Here is a 20,414-nt window from a genome sequence, read left to right on the forward strand (position 1 = left end):
TGTTCAGGTTACCCGAAAGCCACTCTGCAAGCAACGCAGGGGAGAAGCGGGCAGCCATCCCCCTGCACCAGGCTAGTGCAGCCAGAGCCCTGAACCACACGAGCTCTGCCAGCAGAGCGACAGTACTCAGTGCCAGGCTGGCATCGGCGCCCAGGAAAGCCTCATGGCACAGGTCCTTTGTCATGTGGCTATTAAGCTGAAAACAGATCTCCTTCCTGTTTCAGCTCCCAAACATCCACGCCGAGTGACAAAACACCACTCTCCGAAACTCTAACAGGCCTTCATCAGACCTGGGCGTCAGGGTCTCAGAGCTAAAATTCTGAAAGTAACCTTGGAACCAACCACTGTGTCAAGCTGGGACAGAGCAGCGACGGCAAAGGGCCAAGATGTGTCCTCTAAGACTGGTGACTCGTCCCCCAAAATGTCTCAAAGGGGAAAATAAAATAGTATCGCAATGCTGAAAAGGATGCTGAACTCCCGTGAGCTGATCAGACCTTCCTCATTCTGACTCCAGAGCCACTGGCTGCGTGGGGTCAAGGTGAGGCAAGTGAAGCATGGCCCTGGATGTGAAATTTAAGGGGATGCCAAAACTCACAACTAAGATCATCTTTCATTTAATTAATTTTTTAAAAATCAGAAAAAAAAAATTTTTTTAATTCACAATGAACAAAATAACACACTGTTAAACAGATTCTTTACCATCTGAGCCACCAGCAAAGGCTTGAACTGTGCTGCTGGAGAAGACTCTTGAGAGTCTCTTGGACTGCAAAGAGATCAAATCAATCCTAATGGAAACCAACCCTGAATATTTACTGGAAGGACTGATGCTGAAGCTCTAATACTCTGAACACCTGATGCGAGGTCCCCTGATGCGACTCACCGGAAAAGACCTGGATGGTGGGAAAAATTGAGGACAGGAGGAGAAGGGGGCGACAGAGCATGAGATGGTTGGATGACATCATGGACTCAATGGACATGAGTCTGAGCAAACTCCAGGAGATGGTGAAGGACAGGGAAGCCTGGCATGTTGCAGTCCATGGGGTTGCCACGAGTTAGACAAGATTGGCTGACAGAACAAGAACAAAACAAAAGACAGAGTCTGATCCTGAACTTGCAGATCTATCTCAGGTCGCCCTGGTCTGGTGTGCTTGCCTACAGCTGTACTAGGAGAAGGTCCCTAACTGAGTCACAAAGAGCATGGACTTTTCTGGTGATAGACTTTTCTCTCTCTCTCTTTTAATATTTATTTATTTGGCTATGCCAGGTCTTCGTTGCAGCACGCAGGCTCTTTTAGTCCTGGCATTCGAACTCTTTGTTGCGGCAAGTGGGATCTAGTTCCCTGACCAGGAATTGAACCTGGGACCCCTACACTGGGAGTACTGAGTCTCAGCCACTAGACTTTTCTTATCTGCATCTTCAGCTGGCAGAACTGAGGGCCATTCCTAGCACTGAGCTATGCCAGGGGAAGACAGCAAGTGAGAATGGAGAATGACGCCTACCCTGGTTAGCTCCTCAGGATAAGCAGGAAAGTGGCACCCAAACAGCATGGCACCGTGAGCAGACAGACCACCTCTGTGTCTCTCAGATTCCCCTTCCTACAGCAAAGCGCAGGCATTATTTAAATAAAAGGAATCAAACCACCGGGAGAATTTTTCAACCTCTTGAAAAATTGACAATTTTTCAACCTTCAGTCTTTGCCAAGGTACCTACCACCCAGGGAAAAGCCCCTGTTCCCCTGCCACAGGCCTTGACCCTCACCACCAACTGTGGATCTGATAACGCTGACTCTGGGATTTCATTTTTTTTTTAACACCAAAAACATTTTGTATTGGGGTACAGCCAATTAACAATGTCGTGACAGTTTCAGACAAACAGTGAAGGGACTCAGTCGTACATAAACATGTATCCATTCTCTGCCAAAACCCCCTCCCATCCAGGCTACCACATAACACTGAGCAGAGTTCCATGTGCTTTCCAATTGTGGGGGCAGGGGGCAGTTATCCATTTTAAAAATAGTGTGTACATGTCCTTCCCAAAGTCCTCAACTATCCCTTCCCCCCAGCAACCAGGAGTCCGTTTTCTAAGTCTGTGAGTCTCTTTCTGTAACACAGGTCCCTCCAGTCCCATGGGAGCCAGCTTCCAAGATGGCTCCCAATGACCCTTGCCAACTGGCACCCCCACTTTTGTGTAGTCAACCCCCCACTGAATCATGGCTGGCCTGTGTGATCAAGAATCTGTGGAAGTGACCGAGTAGAACTTCCCCATCTAGGTCATTAACGTCACGGCAGTTTCCACCTTGGTCTCCTCACGAACTACTCGCTCTGGGACAACCTAGCCACCATGCTGTAAGGACACTCCAGCAGCCTACCTGAGATGCTCCTTTGGAAACAGACCCTACCACCCCAGCTGACATCTCTACTGCAAATATCCAAGCCAGACCGCCCGTCTAAGACACTCCCAGAGTCCTGCCCCAGAGAAGCTGTGAAAGTGAAAGTGAGGTGCTCAGTCGTGTCCGACTCTTTGCGACCCCATGGACTGGCGCCTACCAGGCTCCTCTGTCCATGGGATTTTCCAGGCAAGAGTACTGGAGTGGGATGCCATCGCCTTCTCCAAGGCGATGACATTATTTACTACTGACGTGTGGGTTAGTCACTAGGTAGCGTCTGACTCTTTGTGACCCCATGGACTGTAGCCCGCCAGGCTCCTCTCTCCATGAAATTCTCTAGGCAAGAACACTGGAGTGGGTTGCCATTCCCTTCTCTAGGGGATCTTCCTGACCCAGGGATCGAACCTGGGTCTGCTAACATAAGTCACTCAAATTGGGAGAAGTGTGTCACACAGTAGCAGATAATGAATCCAGGCCCTGAAGCCTGTGCTCTTTCCTCCAGGTCTCCACTGCCTTTCAGTTGCTGCTATAATTCTTTTAATCATTATCACTGTATATTCACATAGAGAATTAACAAGATACTCAAATCAAACCACCACACCCTACCAGGTCTCTGAGCTAAGTATCTATGCCACATGCTGCTGCTACGCCACATGCTACTTACCTCTATTTCTTGCTGGCATTGTTACATTCTGAGCCTCAGCTTTCATATACACAATTGCTTTTTGACTCATCCCTTCCAAAAATGGGCAGCTAACAGAGTTTATTAAGCCTCTGCTTATAGGCTTCCCTAGTGGCTCAGTAGTAAAAAATCCACCTACAATGCAGGAGACACAGGTTCAATCCCTGGGTGGGGAAGAGCCCCTGGAGAAGGAAATGGCAACCCATTCTGGTATTTTTGTCTGGGAAATCCCATGGACAGATGTTAGGGAGATTAAATAAACAGTCTTCTTTAGGCTTCAGAGACAAAGCAGAACAGGCCTCTGACCTTGCTCCTAACCTGCCGGGACACTGCCCTGACTGTAACTGTTAGTGACTGCTTGCTGTGAGTGCAGGACTTGCCACACCACAGATGAGATAGTCTTGAGATTGTTGAGCCCCTGGAGGGGGTCTGGCCAACCAAGCCCCAGGCTGAACAATATTCCAAGTTTTTCAAGACAAAACAAACAATATTAGCATGACACCAGAGTTGCTATTTGCTCACAGATTGATGGTGATATCGGTTTTCCTGCCGGGATTATGAACAGGGAACCTAACTGCAATCTTTGAAGTCTCACCCCCAGAGCCAATGTGCTGCCTGGGACCTTTTCCCAGTTGAGACTCCAGATGTGCTGTGTCCTGGGACTTCCCAGCGCTCTTTGAGTCTGGGTGTTGGTCTAAACCCAATTTGGTGAAGTATCCTCTGCTGTTTCTTTTGTCTTTTTATGTTAGTATATTGAAAGTAAGCTAGATAATTCTCTAATGAAAGTGAAAGTGAAGTCACTCAGTTGTGACCGACTCTTTGCGACCCATGGACTGTAGCCTACCAGGATCCTCCATCCATGGGATTTTCCAGGCAAGAGTACTTGAGTGGGTTGCCATTTCCTTCTCCAGGGGATCTTCCCTACCCAGATCGAACTGCGATCTCCAGCATGGTAGGCAGACGCTTTACCGTCTGAGCCACCAGGGAAGTCCTAATTCTCTGATAAATATTGGTATTATTTATTTGTATATAACAAGTGCCTTATTTTGTTAACAAATCCTTTGAACCTGAGATGAAAGTGAAACTTCTCAGCAAAACAACAGAGAAACCTGGCAGGCGATACAGTCCATGGGGTTGCAAAGAGTCAGACTCAAGGACTCGACTTAGTGTCTAAACCACCACCATTAAAAAAATAAATAAATAAAAATAAACCACCACCATGTAGCCCAGGAAAGGATCTAGTCAATATCTTTGGGGGGTTTTTTTTTTTCCATTTTATTTTATTTTTTATTATTATTTTTTTTTAGTTTTTTATTTTTTTAATTTTAAAATCTTTAATTCTTACATGCGTTCCCAAACATGAACCCCCCTCCCACCTCCCTCCCCATAATATCTCTGTGGGTCATCCCCATGCACCAGCCCCAAGCATGCTGTATCCTGCGTCAGACATAGGAGTCATTATCTTTGAATAAGCCCCTTCTATACTGATGTTTTCTCAGCATGTTTTGTTAAACAAAAAATAAAGAGCCATGCTGACACACCACTACACACCTGATCAAACAGCTACAAAGAAAATCATGGACAACATCACATGCTCGGGAGGACACCACTTCTGGGCACCTCCCGGTGAGAAATCACACCCATATTAAGACCTGCACATGAAAGCTTCTAGCAGCTGCACGTGTAGCCATTCTATTTACAATTGCCCCAAACTGGAAACAATCCCAACATCCTTCAACAAGTGAATGGCTATGCAGACTGTGGTACATCCATACAACGGAACAGTACTCGGCAACCGAAGGGCAAGAGTGATGTTAAAAACAACTCAGGAGAATCTCAGAGACGTTGTGTGAGTGAGTGAAAGAAACCAGTCTCAAAAAAGGTTCACGCACTGTGATTCCACTTATAAGATGTTCTGAAGAAGAACAGATAGAGCCACAGCAAAGAGGAGCCGGTAACAGGGGTGGCGGGAGGGGACAGGGGAAGGTGAACCAAAGGAAAGGAACAACACGGGAATGTTTCGAGCTGCTCAAAATGGTCCATATCCTGGGGCTTCCCCGGTGGTTAAAGAATCCGCCTGCCAGCGCAGGAGACACAGGTTAGACCCCTGGCCCGGCAAGATCCCACATGCCACAGAGCAATCACGCATATGCCCCGACTACTGAGCCTGTGCTCTAGAGCCGGGGAGCCACACAGAGTCCACGCGCTGCATGTGACGCCACGCGCCCTAGAGCTTGTGACTGACAGCAAGCCGCTGCAGTGAGAAGCCCGCACACTCATGCAACTAGAGAGCAGCCCACGCAACAACAAAGACCACACACAGCCAAAAATAAATAAAATAAACGTTTTTTTTTAAATTCCACATCCTGACTGTGGTGTTGGTCACACAAATCCACACACATGGTAAAACTCATAGAACGCTACAGGGGGCAGAGAGGGCACTTTTACTGTAAATAAACATATATATATTTTAATTTAATGCACGTGTGATTTCCTTCCAAAGCAATCTCAACTCCTTTTTCCCCTTAACTGTGTCTTGTTAAATCACCTTCAGGGCCTAGAGCCCTGTTGATTTTCAAAGCTTAAAAAAAAAAAAAATGCTGGTCAAAAGGACTTCTACCAGCAAGTTACTTGGAATCTGCTGATCTATATTTCAGGAGTCTACCATCTCTCAAACAATTCCATTCATTATTTTCCTCCAGAGGACAAACCTCCCACTTGTATGTCCCTGCAAACAGCCTCGCCTGAGAGCAAACCATCTTTTAGGAGGACACAAACACAGCCTCACAGACTCTCAATAAATGTGTCCAGTGGGTGAATGATGGGGTACATCCCTGAAGCCACAGGACCCAGACTATCCTGAGGGCATATGACAGCCTCAGGGGAAAACCAGCCCCCACCCCCCCCCAAAACCCCACTTTGGGCCAGGCTTCCCATATGGCTCAGTGGTAAAGAACCCGCCAGCCAATACAGGAGAATCAACAGACCCAGGTTCAATCAAGTCAGGAAGAGCCCCTGGAGAAGGGCATGGCAACCCACTCTAGTATTCTTGCCTGGAGAATTCCATGGACAGAGGAGCCTGGCGGGCTACAATCCACCCAGTTGCAAAGAGTCAGACACAACTGAGCGACTAAACACACATGCACACACTTTGGGCCACTCTCTGAGCACAAGGGTGACCATCCACTTAGACGCCTTTTGTTCTGACACCCCAGGCAGTTAGCGCCTTTCAGTGTCAAAACTGTCTCAATTTGGACCTATATATACACACTGTCCCCTTGAAGAGGAGGATTTTTCAGCCTGTTTTGTTCACTGTTGTCAATCTCAGGAATAGTGCCCTCCGGGTAAAAGGTGCTTGACAGACCTTTGCGAGAAATGAGATCGGTTTTATTCTAACTTGTGAAGAGTTATTGAGACTCTAATGAGTTGTGATTTTTCCAGCTGCCTGAGATCCTATGATAAGATCCTCATTAATCCATCAAAGAAAGACTCTGTTTTAAGCACCCAGAAAGTAGAACAGAAGTTTTGAGACACAGCTCCTGACCTCCAGAAATGAACTCTGAGGGAAAAGGCAAAACCCACACATCAGGGAGTAACTAATGATGCGAGCTACTCTACGGATGAAACCAGTCAGGACGCCGTTGGCAGCAGCCGCCTTCGGCACTCCCCTGGGGGCTCGCCAAAGACTCTGTGGATAATCTCCAATGGTAAGCCAATGGAACTGAGACAGAGACACTGCTTTGATCGGGAATTAGCAAAACGGGCACGGCTTGGCTGGGTCACATATGGGTATCTTCTCTCTCAGCATATGGTTGTCCCGAAACAGTCCTGTCTGCTGGGGACTGGTTAGGGCTGCCAGGAGCTAACACCCTTGCTTACTAAGTGCCTTTGACCAACAACAGAGAAAGGGAGCACATGGAACTTCCCTGATGGTCCAGCAGTTAAGAGTTCACCTTCCCAATGCAGGGGATGCAGGTTCGATCCCTGGATTGGGGAGCTAAGATCCTACGTACCACGGGGAAATAAACCAGGAACAAGAGAAGCCCAAAGGCTGCAAGCAGAGATGGCCTGCATGCCACAAGGAAGACCCAGTGTGGCCAGAATTCAAGAAGGCAGGGGGCACCTCAAGAGTCATCACAAGTGATAAAAGAGCATAGAGGCACAACTCCCATTCCAGCCTACCTGGTGGGCTTCTGCAGGGGCCAGCTTTGCTACAGACTCACCCTGAGCAAGCTTGATCGAGTTCCACCTCTCTCCTCCCATTCTGGATGGTGTGTCTGAATATAAGCGAGAGGAAGGTTGTTTGGGGCTGATATCTAACCACTGTGACGCCACTCACAAGGGACCATTAGGTTAGAACTGCAGCTCTCGGTGCTCAGACATCAATCTTGCCCTGATGGGAATCCTCCAGCTTTGGCACAGCCCCGGGAGGTATGGACGGTGCCCCTCCTTCCTGTCCCTGTCCCTCCTTCCCCGCTGGGCTCTCCCCCAGGAAGTTATTTCCCCTTATTTTTGTGTGTCAATCCTACCCACCTGGAAAAGCTGCTGTTCCCCATCCCCACACCATCCTGGTACACCCCTCCGTCACAAGAGGGGTCCCTCATCTGGCCAAAACAGGAGTCCTTCCCTGGAGGGGTGGAGATGGGGGTTCAAACTTCAACTTGGTGAGTCTCAATCCCAGCATGACTGGCATGAACGTTTCATCCCCGGGAATGGAACAAGCGAAAAGGTGTGATGAATCACCAGCATGATTGGGGAGGGGGGCAGGGGGCGCTGCCTGACTTTTAAGGTGGGGCCGTGGATGCTATGGGCTTCCTCGGTGGCTCAGTGGTAAAAAGTCCACCTGCCAAGGCAGGAGACACAGGTTCGATCCCAGGGTCAGGAAGATCCCCTGGAGAAGGAAATGGTAACCCACTCTGGTAACCCTGCCTGGGAAATCCTATGGACAGAGGGGCCTGGAGGGCTACAGTCCATGGGGTCGCAGAGTCGGACACGACTCAGTGATTAAACAACAATGGATGCTACAGTTCCTGCGATGCGCAGGGCAGCCCCACCATCACCAGCAAACTGTCCCAAAGTGCCAGTGGAGAGAACCAGGAACATGAAGCCAATCCCACAGGTCGATGGAGTCTTCGCAGCCAGGTCTCAATTCCTGAGACGACTCACCTTGGCCTGTTCTGGGGTTGGTATTGAGAGCTACCAAATTCCCCATTCTACCTCTTATGACTCAAGATGGGTGTCTGCCCCTTGCAACAAAAGAACCCTCTTTCCACTACAGATAGTCACAGCACTCAAATATTGCAAGCAAAAAAAAAAAAAAAAACAGACCAATAAAGGGCAATGTTAGGTATATTATGTAGAATTATACAGGAAAACATCATAAAGTCATTAAAATTTTCATTTCAAAGAAAACCCAATATGGAAAACACTCAGCGGTTAAGGTGGGAAAGTGGCTTCTAATTATACATGCATTGTTCTCACAATTTTTAAAAAAGGTATGTCTGTATGTAGAGAGACAAATACTGGGAACATATTGAATATGCCAAGAGTCAAATGGAAATAAATCAAATTTTAATTTTCATAAATTCTGACCAGCAGGACTGCAAGGAATTTTTACTTTCTGTTTTATACATGAATACTTTTCTAATCCTGTTACAAAAAGCTGAGTACAAAGGGAATACTAAACTGAGCAAACAAGTTAACAAACAAAAACACACTTCTTCACTGAAAGCTCAACTTAAACGCAACTTCCAACCAGAACCCAATGTCTTAATATCTGAACACTTCCACCCTACAGCACCTTTTGCAAAGCTTTTGTCATATTGTAATTATCTAGATAACTTCTCCAATCTGGTCTGGATACTACACTCTGATAGCAGAGAACTGGGGCCTAATTTTGTGGCACCAATAGTAACTAGTAATTCAACACAGCTGGTCAATCAAATACCTGTTAAGTTGATAAGTCCTTGCACAAAATGAAGTAAAAATAAAATGGCAGTGAATATGCAAATTACCCTGGTCACCTGACCAACTTGATAGTAAGGGGTGGGAGAACGACCAGATTTCTTTTTTAAAAGTCATATCAATCAAATGAAAATAGACTGGAATCTTCTAATTCTATATTCTGCAAGTTCTTCACTTGGATATTTTCCATTCAATTCATTTGCCTGGATTAAGGTTATCAGAAAATAATTCAACCTTTCTTTACAGGGTCATAAATACCTGTGTCTAATTTTTGAATGTAGTACCCAAATCCTAACATTGCCAGGCAGCTCCCTCTACTAATAACATTGGCCCCCAATAAGATTTCATGCCAGAGAATCAAAAGATTTGGCAAGATTATAAAGAAAGACATTAATCTCTGATTAATAATGGCCTCACAAATCTAATCCAAACTCCAAATGGTCAATTCTAAGCAGATGTCTTGCAAGGCCATCATGAGAGGAAAAGGTGAAATTTATGCAGATATAGTGATAAGATTTGCACATGTTATCAAATACCTACAGTCCTTAAAAATCATTCATCTTTCACAGCAACTTGGTTATGATCACTAAGCCACTTTCCACATAATTAACAGTAAGAAACCCTTTTTCTCATAGATAATGTCAAATGGCAGATGAAAGATCAAGTCTTCCAACCTGTCAGAAAGGCTCTCATCAAAAAAAGAACAAGAAATAACAAGTATTGGTGAGGATGTAGAGAAAAGGAACCCTCCAGCGCTGGAGGTGGGAATATATTGATAAATTGGTGCAGACACTATGGAAAAGAGTACAGAGGCTCCTCAAAGAATTAAAATAGAACTATCATACAATCTAGCAGTTCCACTCCTGGGTATTTACTTAAAGAAAATGAAAACACTAATTCAAAAAGAAACACACACCCCTGTGTTCACTAAAGCGTCATTCACAATAGCCAAGACATGGAGACAACCTAAATGGCCACTGACAGAAGGGCAGACAGAGAAAACACACGGATAGTACACATTGGGCTGTCACTCAGCCATCAAGAAGGAAAGTTTGCCATTTGGGACAACATGGATGGACCTACAGGGATCAATGCTAAGTGGAATAAGTCAGACAGAGAAGGATAAATACTGCATATTTTCACTTATATGTGGACTCTAAAACACAAATGAATAAATATAACGGAACAGGAACAGACTCACAGGTACAGAGGAAAAACTGCCGAAAGGGAGGAGGGGTGAGGCGATGCGCAAACCAGGTGAAGAGCATTAAGACGTACAAATGTTCTGTTATAAAATGAAGTCACAGGGATATAATGAATAGCACTGGGAATACAGCCAATAATATTCTAATAACCCTAGCATGATGCACAATCTACAAAAATATCAAATCACTATTTTGTATACCAGAAGCTAACATAATATTGTAAATCAACTACACTTCATTGTTTTAAAAGCAGACCAAAAAAGACAAGATATTTTTTAAAAAAGAAAGGCAAAGTCTTCCAATGAATGTATCAGTCACGATGCTTTGGACGACAAGAACAGAATTAGAATGTGGGTAAATTTATTGTTTAATACACTAAGTCCAGGTTGGCATTATTTGGTATATAAAACTTGCTATGATTTAGTATACTAAGCTCCAGGTGCAGGAAGATTGGTGACTAAGTGATGCCCACAAGAACTCTGCTTCCATCTTTCAGCCCATCATCCTCTTGGCCTCATCCCAAGGCTGATCACAACATGGCTGCTGTGATTCCAGACATCACATTCAGTCCGGCTATCGGGTATCTCTGTGAGAGTACAGAAACACTCCCCAGATCCTTCTTCAAAGACCACCAAATGTCGGCAGCTTCTGAGAAGCACTTTGATTAAGGACAAAAGGAGTGTGAAGAAGGCCGTGCCATTATTTCCTGACGACAACAAATGTGTCACACTGAGCGGGATGGAACTGCAGCAGCCCTTAGCGGTAACAGCTAAGCAGGCTGCAGCAGTGCCATTAACCTCTGGGCAACAAGCCTAAGTACAGAAAGCAACAAGCTGGGCATGGCAGGGTAGAAGGACAGAAAGAACTTGTGTCCTGGGTGATGCTGTGAGCTGAGACACTGAACCAGGGACCCCTTCCTTTCCTCTTATTTGAGGCAACTAATTGGTGACTTTCACTGCCATAAGTCAAAGATTCTATCACTTGACGATAAATGCACTCTTGAAGGCCCCTTGAGGTTTCAGGGAAAGAGCACCAATAACTTGCCCAACATCACAAAGATGGACAACATACAGAAGGGCCGATCGGTCTCATCTTAATATCTATATTCCCAACTCTTCTTACCTTTAATACCAATCTCTAACTTCCGTATCCTAAAATGCCATGGAGTTTTCAACACAGAAAATTTTTAATTTATGTATGTATGTACTTCTCTTTTCCATTATGGTTTAGCACGGGATTTTGAACAGAGGTCACTGTGCTCTACAGTAGCACCTTGTTTATCCATTCTATGTACAGTAGTTTGCATCTGCTAACCCCAAGCCCCCAGTCCATCCTTCCCCACCCTCCTCCCCCTTGGCAACCGCAAGTCTGTTCTCCGTTTCTGTGAGTCTGCTTCTGTTTCAGTCATGACACAAATTTTAATTCAAGTCAAGCAATATTTATTTCCCTTCTATGAGCAGGAGAAACAAAAATCAGGAAAACATGCTTTCTGATCTGACAACGCTTGTTATCCAGTTCAGAAAATGAGGAGAATACATAAATAACACGATAAAATTCACACCAATATAGGAAAACTAAACTGCTTTTACAAGAACCCACATATGCCATTCTGACCTCTTTTTAGAATGTTACATCTTGCTTTTTCCTAGGGCTCCATTTTTTGGTGTTGATTTTGAAAATACTTCTTTTCCACAATCCTTCTGTGTGCTAAAAGAACAAACAACTCAATTTTAAATTTTGGAAATCTATTTATTTGATCACAATCTTAAACCCCTTATTTCCTCAGATTTTTCAAAACAAGCAGGGATTTGGTTGGGTTTTTTTTTTTCCCCCCTCCATTTTCTTGTCTTTTCAACTCAGTTTCAGTTAGGAAAGATCAGAACTGCATGAAGTAAATGGGGTCTGACCTCCTGAACAGAGTGATATTAGTGTATGTCTTACACACAAAATGGTGCTATTTTTCCAAAGTTGAAAAAAATTCTCTGACCTTTAATAAGCTCAATAAGTGGACCGTGTACAATGTTTTCCTCATAAATTTTGCTCTTCAAAAGATACCATTAAAAAAAGAGACGCTTAAAAAATAGCCTGGTGAATATGTTTGTAATATATTTATCTAACAATGTACTTGTATGCAGAATATACACAGAAGTCTCATAACTGTAAAATAAGATGACGTTAAGTATGTGCGGTTTCTTACATGTCAGTTACACTCAAAAGCTATATGAAATAATCGGACAAAAATCAATGGAAAAGAACCAAGTGTGAATGGCCACATCACGAAGGAAGACAGACAAATGGCCAAAAGGCCCAGGAAAACCTGTTATTCTCTTTCAGGGAAATATAAAATTAAACCACAAGGAGATACCACTGACATATCCACCAGAATGGCCAAAATGAAAAAGATGGGTAATTTCAAGTGCTCATGAGGATTACAGTAAGTGGAACACTCGTATATCATTGGTGGGAATGTAAAATGGTACAAACACTTTGGAAAGCAGATGGCAGTTTCTTATAAACATACACTTATTATAAGACCCAGCAATAAAAAGGAAAACAGATCTCCGCACAAAGACTTGTTCACAAATGTTCACAGCAGCCTTATTCATAACAGCCCAGACTGGAAACAACCAGAGTGGCCAAGGGTGACCAGACCAACACAGAGCAGACACTGAAATACGCAGGGCAGCAGAAAGGGGCACACTGATAAGAGGATGGAGGGAGGGGGAAGGAGGAGGGAGAAGAAGAGGGAGGAGGAGAGAGGCGTAAAAGGAAAGCGGAAATTACACCTAGGCTTTGTGAAATTGCAGAACTGCAAAGGGTCTTAAAAGCAGAGAGAAAAAGAGACTATTTACAAATAACAATTAGCCTGACAGCGGACATAACAGCAACAACAAACGGACCAGAAGACAGTGGATTAACACAGAAACAATAATCCAGAATTGCACACCCAGCTAATTCATCATTCTGGAACAAATTTCAAGGCCCACAAAAATTGAGGTTACCCTCTGGCTTGGGAAGATTCCCCTGGAGGAAGAAATGGCCACCCACTCCAGCATTCTTGCCTGGAGCATCCCATGGACAGAAGAGCCTGGTGAGCTGCAGTCCATGGGGTTGCACGGAGTCGGACACGACTGCAGCAACTTGACGCAAGCGCACAGCCCAATAAACGCTCTCTCGTGGAACTTTCAAAGAAACATCTCTCAGGAAGAAGGAAAGTTATCCCAGAAGCAAACTTTTCAGGTAGGTTTTACTTTCTTCTTCATGCTTTTTTGTGTCGGATTTCTTAAAAATAAGTCTGTATATTTTTACAATACCTAACTTTAAAGGTTAGCTTCAATGGTTAAATTAGATCAAAACAGAAATGAAATCAAATATCAAATTTTCAAGTTCCCAGAGAACAACAACTTGTCAGGGCTAATATCAGATTTCCCTTAAACATTTTAAAGGCTAACTTGAAAGGACATGAAAATGAGGTTTATGCTTATTCACTCAGCAAGTATTTAGCAAAGATTTGTTGTGTGTCATGCACTATATGGCAGATCCTGAATTAATATGATGAGAACAAAAAGTGAAAGGCATCATAATACTGGATTTATGTCTTCTTATACGATACCGTTACGGAAAGCCCACAGTCTACACATAGAGTGCAGTTGCTCTTGTGGATGAAGAATTTTACATAATAGAAAAAAGATAATCTAATTTGGCCCAAGGCCCTTTTGTTTGAAAATGTATGCACAAATATGACCATCTAACACATGAAATTAATTCAGTGTAAATGATGAATTCTCATATTAATTTAATTGCCAATCTTGCCGTCTGTCTCTAATTTCCATCCCATATTAAATAAGAAAACTGCCTGAGTTCATGGGCAGCAATGAGCATGCGCTCACTTTTAGGCCCCTTGTACCTATGGTCCCTGGTTTATTTCACAAATGTCAAAGGCTTAGAGCTTGGGCATTTAATATGTATCAATTGTTCTCTTTTGCTCAAAGTATCCACTTGGCAAAATATTTTTCACTGGATTAAACCTGGAGGAGGGAAGCCTATTAAAAGACAGTTTCTCCACTTTTAAAATAAACAGTTTCTGGAGGCTTCTTGATTAAAAACAAAGGCGGCATTCGGCATGAAATGGTGAAGTCAGTATTTCGAGTAATTTGAATGGAAACCGTTGGGCTCTGATCTTTCCCGACATGTGGAAGTGCTTAAGCCAGTAACCTGGCGGAAATAAGAGTGAGGGGCCTGTATGATGAAGTGAGGCCACAGCAGAAACTCTAACCATTACAAAGCAAGGAGAAAAAAAAAGTTGGTCCACCATTGCCCATTCAACAGTCAGGCTTGGTGAGCCCTCCTTTCAATCAAAAGCACCAAATAATAGGAGAGGTGCAGCCGTGGGAACCTTTAAAATCCCACCCTTTCCCTTCCCAGACAATGGTAAGCAACACCTGGAACACTGGGCACTCAAAGTATCAACAGAAAGGACTCCAGTGATTGTACTTTAGGATTACAATGCATGCTCAGTCGCTTCAGTCGTGTCTGACTCTTTGCGACCCCACAACTGTAGCCCGCCAGGCTCCTCTGTCCATGGGATTCTCCAGGCAAGAATACTGGAGTGGGTTGCCATGCCCTCCTCCAGGGGATCTTCCCGACCCAGGGATCGAAACCCAGGTCTCCAGTACTGCAGGTGGATTCTTTACCCTCTCTTATCTGTAGCATCTTCAGTACAAGGGGAAAGTGCCTTTGTCAAAAACACTAAGCAGCTCTCTGAAATATGCAAGGTCAGTTGCAAAAGGTTTGTTTGAAATGCCTGGTTCACCATGCTGTCAAAGCATCAGCCAAGTACCTACAAATTCACACAACTTCCCTCATCCTCTGGGAAACCCACATTCCATCTTTCCTAAAGTGTTCAGCAAGCAAAAACTGGGCTTCCATCTCTTCTTTAGTGTTCTCTAACCTCCTCAAGGATGGAAAAAAAGTGTTCATTTCTGATGTCTATCACATGCATATATATTTATATATCCTTACAAATATATACCATTCTCCAAATGAATTAAACTCTTCTATGACTATTAGAGTTCAATGAATGCTAAAGGATGAATTCCACTTTAAAAAAGTAACCCTTTCAATACTATATTCAATTCTTATCTTCTTAGAAACCATTTCCTCCAACAGTTTTTTAAATGAAAAGAAAAACAAAAATGCTCACCCAAGTTCGTCACAGTCTTCAGATAATTACGACATAACTGCAATACACCAGAAGAAAATTATCTAGGGTAGATTTTAAGTCTCCTTTTGGTAAATTTGGCCACAGTGTAGCCTTAGTATTCTATTATGACCTAGGGAATTCAATCCCTGTATAAAATTCCAGGAAAAGACTAATTGTGTGAAAAGGGACACTATAAACCTCGCTTCAGGATTCCCAAAGGGGAAGCCCTCCTAGAATGAAAAAGCACAGCCCAACTTACAGGGGACACGCAGGAGTCTGTGACCCCATGGAGAACAGCTACATCATCACCAGATACTTCAGGTTTCTCATCCACAAAGAAGAAAGAAGAGATTATGGGAAGCGCTAGGCTAGCAGCTTACTATTTCCACCAACACTTCGCCCAGGAAGCCAGCCACTGGCCAATCATATGTCTATTTATTTTACCCAGAAGCAGATCTATTAGCCAGACATTCTAAAAACACAAACGTTCCGTTGTGCTTGGAGTAACTCCAATATTGGTGCCTTGCTGCAGAAGGATGCTGCAGGAATATAAAGTGAGCCATGTGGATGCTGAACCCACATGTAGAGCATTGTCAGAAGACCAACCCTACGGAAAGGCTGAAGGTAAAGCCCCAACCAAAAGGCTGTGGAATGTGGAAGACAGCCAAAAGCTGGAGACTTCAGAAGGGCCTGCCTGATCACAACAGTGAGGACAGTTTTTAAGGCAAATGTCCCAAAGCTCTCAGGACCGAAAAAGCCTTTCTTCCTGCTTTCTGTCTGGTTTAGACTGAGTAAGAAAAGCAAGACAATGCTGGAAGATGTTCTGAAATGGGCTTGGCCAAGTCACCAGGCGCAAAGCACAGTGAACCTAACCCACAGGGTTTAGGCTGGGTTTTGGCTCCGGCTGAAGACGCTGCCTGCGGGGTGGGAGAGATGGGGGTCCCCAAAAGCCATGGCTCAGGGTGGAACAGTAATACAGGGGAGGGCAGGGCTGAGCAAGTCAAACCTGGGAAACTAACAAGCAAGACATTAACCAGGACCATAAAATGAAACAGCCAGAGGCCACCATGGTACTCCAGAAGGATCACAGAGACAGGCTGAGCCGGCTAAACTGTTCCAGATGCGAGGCAATCTTTCCGTATCTCAAGCGGAGGATCTGATAACCAGGGTCCTCAGTTCGTGCGTCGCACCTCGCTTGTTTTCTGGGAGACCCTGCACAGATTCCAGAGCTGGGCTCCCACGGCCAGACACGACATCCAGACTGATGCCCGGGAACGCGTGTTCCCCCTCGAATAAAACACACACACATGCACACACTCTCAAAGGGTCTGGCCGAATCACACAGCTAAAGTTTCCGTAACTTAAATCGTAAAACCACAATCAGAAGTTGTTTTGAAACGCTCACCACAAAAATCTGTGTCCTTTGCTTTTAAAAAAGCGGTGGGGGGGAGAAAACTTTGGTCTCCATAAAGGCTGGCGGTAACGAGGGACAAAAATGCAACTCGGCGGGAGGGCGTGTTCCTCTTTGTCACCCACCCGGGGTCCCCGCGCCGCGCGTGGGCGAGGCGCGAGCACCCGCGCCAGCGGCCACCCCCCGGCCCGCGGGCGGCCTCGGGAGCCCAGATTGCGGCCGGAGGTCCGGAAGCCGCGTCGGGCGCTGTCAGCGCGCCGGGTGGGATGGGAGGAAGCGGGGGGAGGGCGCCGCGGGGCGGGGAGAGGAGAGTAGGGACGCGCGCGGAGTCCGCGGCTCGAGTCCGCCGAGGTGAGAGGAGGGCGCAAGGGGCGGCGCGGGGCCCTGAGGCCCCGGAGCTCCGGCTATTGTTGCCTGGCTGGAGGGCGACTCTCCCGCCTTAGTTAAGAGGAAGCCCGATGCCACCCGCCACACCTCCCGCGGGCAGGACCCGCGGGCCACGCAGCTCCTTCCAGCCGCGCCCGGATCGGTCGGCTCCGGGTGCCCGACTCGCACAAGTTGCCGCCCGCCCGCCGCGGTCATTGTTCGCCGCGCGCCTCCTACCTCCACGGCGCTGGCGGCTCCGGCTCCCGCTCCCGGCCTCCGGGCTCCGCAGCTCCGAGCCCCGGGCGGCCGAGGGCGCGGCGGCTCCGGCTGCGCGTGCGGCGAGGACGCTCGGCTATTAATACCCGCGGGCGGCGGCAGCGGCGCGGACGCGCGCACGGGGCTGGCGGTGGCCGGCCGAGGTCCGAGCCATCAAAGGTGGCGCGGGGCGGAGGGGAGGGCGGAGCAGGCGGGGTGGGTGGGGAGCGGGCTCAGGGTCGCCATGGCCGCCTCGACGCCGGGCCGAGCGCCGCTAGCGCGGGGAGGAGCGGCGCAAAGCGGGCGGCGGCCGCGTCCCCGCCCCGCGCGCCAGCCGAGCGCTGCCCGCAGCCCCCTGCGCCCGCGCCGGCCCCGCCGCCTCCAGGCCGGGGAGCGGGAAGTGAAGGCAGGCGAGCCCCTCCCCGGGCTTGGGCCGGCCCCTCGGCGAGGGGCGGGAGAGCCCCAGCGCCGCGCCGCCCGAGCCGCGGGGACAGCCGGAGAGCCACAGCCCCCTCCAGCGTCCGCGCCCGCGCCCTGCGAGCCGGCGCACCCCGCCCCGGCTCCGCTCCGCCCCGGGGGCAGGTGCGCCCCGGGGCTGCCTGCCGCGAGCGCCCTCCCCGGCCCGGCGAGCCCACCTCTGATCCGCGCCTTACTTGGTCCTGCGGCCCGAGCCGGGCTCGACGCTCGGCCGCCGCCCGGCCTGAACGCAGGAGGCGCCGGGGAGAGCGCCGAGCCAGCGGGGACGCACCAGTCCCGCCGCTGCGGTCGAAAGCGAGATGAGGGCGCGGGAGACGAGCGCCCGGGCGACACCGCCTGCCGCTGGCGGAGGATCGGCCAGGATCGGGACTCTGCGAGTCGTGCTTGCGGTCGTTCAAGAGGGAGCTCCGCCCGTGTGCCCACCTCCTAGGACTTTCCGTCTCCGCGCGGGCCGCGGCGCGGTGCGGGGACCCACGGGCACCTCCCCTTCCCCGGGCCACTGGAGCGGGCTTCCGGCACCACCCTGGGCCACGAGGGACTTAATCCCGGAGGGGGCAGTGGTCACCTCCCCTCCCCCGCCGCGGCCCGGCGTCCTCCACGCCCCCTCCGGGGACCCGAGCGATGCCCGCGCACGGGAAAGGAGTGGAATAGGTCAGCTGTTTACAGATTCTTGTGGGGCCTCGGAGCTCCGGGAACTCGATGCAGGCGGGAGCAAGGTTCAAGGACCCAGCAGGCAGGGACCTAAGAGGGAAAAGTCAGTGGTTCCCATCCTCCAGCTGAGAGCTATCGCTTTACACCTCCATCCCCCATCCTCAGCTCCGGGTCTTGCCTTTTCTTCTCCTCTTGGATGGACCCTCTACACATGGAGGGCAAAGGACTGGAGGCAGGTTCCAAAGGTAAAACCACCCTCGGCTAGATCCGGAGGGCACCCACCCCTGACGGCCACCGGCTCCAGCGCCCTGGCCATTTGGCGCCTTAAAGAAGTTTTCCGGGCTTACCTGGTAACTCAGCTGGTAAAGAATCCGCCTACATTGCAGGAGAGCCCGGTTCGATTCCTGGGTCGGGAAGATCCCCTGGAGAAGGGATCGGCTACCCACTCCAGTATTCTTGGGCTTCTCTGGTGAAACGGTAAAGAATCTGCCCGCACTGCGGGAGACCTGGGTTCCATCCCCAGGTGGGGAAGATCCCCTGGAGGAAGGCATATCAACCCACTCCAGTATTCTTGCCTGGAGAATCCCCATGGATGGAGGAGCCTGGTGGGCTACAGTCCATGGGGCCGCAAAGAGTCGGACACAACTGAGTGACTAAGCAGAGCACAGAGAAGCTTTGGACTTCCACCCTCCATGCAGGGTTCTTAGGAGAGGCCACAAGTGAACTGGAAGGGGTGGGGGGGCCTGTCTGTAGAAGAGTGGGTCCCCATGAGAACAGGGAGCATCGAGGGAGGGCAGCACCCATGCATAGCCAGTGTGAGCATTTTGAGTCTGGGGTACCAAACTGTTTGGGGGGGGGTGTTTTAATATATTTTTTAAATGTTGTATTTATTTGGCTGTGTCTTAGTTGTAGCATGTGGGATCTTGTTCCCGGACCAGGATAGAACCCCAGCCCTCTGCATTGGGAGCTTGGAATCTTAGCCACTGGACCACCAAGGAGGTCCCTGTTTTTTGTTTTTAATCCCTTTTTATTTGGTGAAGGGGGCTTCCCAGGTGGCGCTAGTGGTAAAGAACCTGCCTGCCAACGCAGGAGACATAAGAGACGTTGGTTTGATCCCTGGGTTGGGAAGATCTCCTGGAGGAGGGCACCACAACCCAGTCCAGTATTCTTGTCTGGAGAATCCCATGGACAGAGGAGCCTGGCGGACTACAGTCCATGGGGTTACAAAGAGTTGGGCAGGACTGAAGAGACAGCATTTGGTGAAGGTGGAATTAAAAAGGGTCATACAGGCCTCAAACCCAAACGACCGGCAGATGGGGAGTTTGTGGTGAAAGAGAAGAAATACTGGGTTGGAGGTATGGCTCTGAAGCAGCCATAGATCAGACGGTTCCCTGATTCTGCACATGTGGTTCTCAGACCTGCTACAGGAGCAGCACTTGGAAACTTTAAGAAATATAAATTCTTGGGCCTCCCCACTTCCCAGAATTATCTTTGCAGGTTCTCCCACCTTGGTGAACATCAAAATTGCCTGCAGCACTAAGTCAAAGACCTCCTGCATCAGAAACTCCGGGAAAGGGAGTCTGGAGTGAGTTTAAGCGTGTGTGTTTGTAAGAGGTTCTCAGGTGGCACAGGGTCCACACTTTGAGAACCACTGGTTTAGGGTACTGAGTCTTGGAATCACAGAATCACCTGAGATTAAAGAGAAGAACCTCAATGTCCAAGCTTCATCCCAGCCAAATATACCAGGATTTCTGGGGTGAGAACCCAGGCATCAGCATTTTTAAAGTTCTGGAGGTGATTCCAATGCGTGGCCA

The 20,414-nt window shown here is 47.9% G+C and overlaps 1 protein-coding gene across 3 annotated transcripts in view; it reads right to left on the reverse strand.

The window, feature by feature from the left end:
• Window positions 1-18,224, reverse strand: part of FARP1 (FERM, ARH/RhoGEF and pleckstrin domain protein 1) — a 305,988-nt gene extending 287,764 nt beyond the window's left edge. Inside the window, exon 1 of one of the 3 annotated variants that reach the window (XM_018056422.1) lies at window positions 18,126-18,224. The gene's annotated coding sequence lies outside the window, so the exon portion shown is untranslated. Of the gene's footprint in view, window positions 1-17,454; window positions 17,563-18,125 lie in introns of those variants that run through there. The other 2 variants (XM_018056421.1, XM_018056420.1) reach the window with 2 other exon arrangements.

This window comes from Capra hircus, chromosome 12 (genome assembly GCF_001704415.2).
Source record: "Capra hircus breed San Clemente chromosome 12, ASM170441v1, whole genome shotgun sequence".
Taxonomy (NCBI): Eukaryota; Metazoa; Chordata; class Mammalia; order Artiodactyla; family Bovidae; genus Capra; species Capra hircus.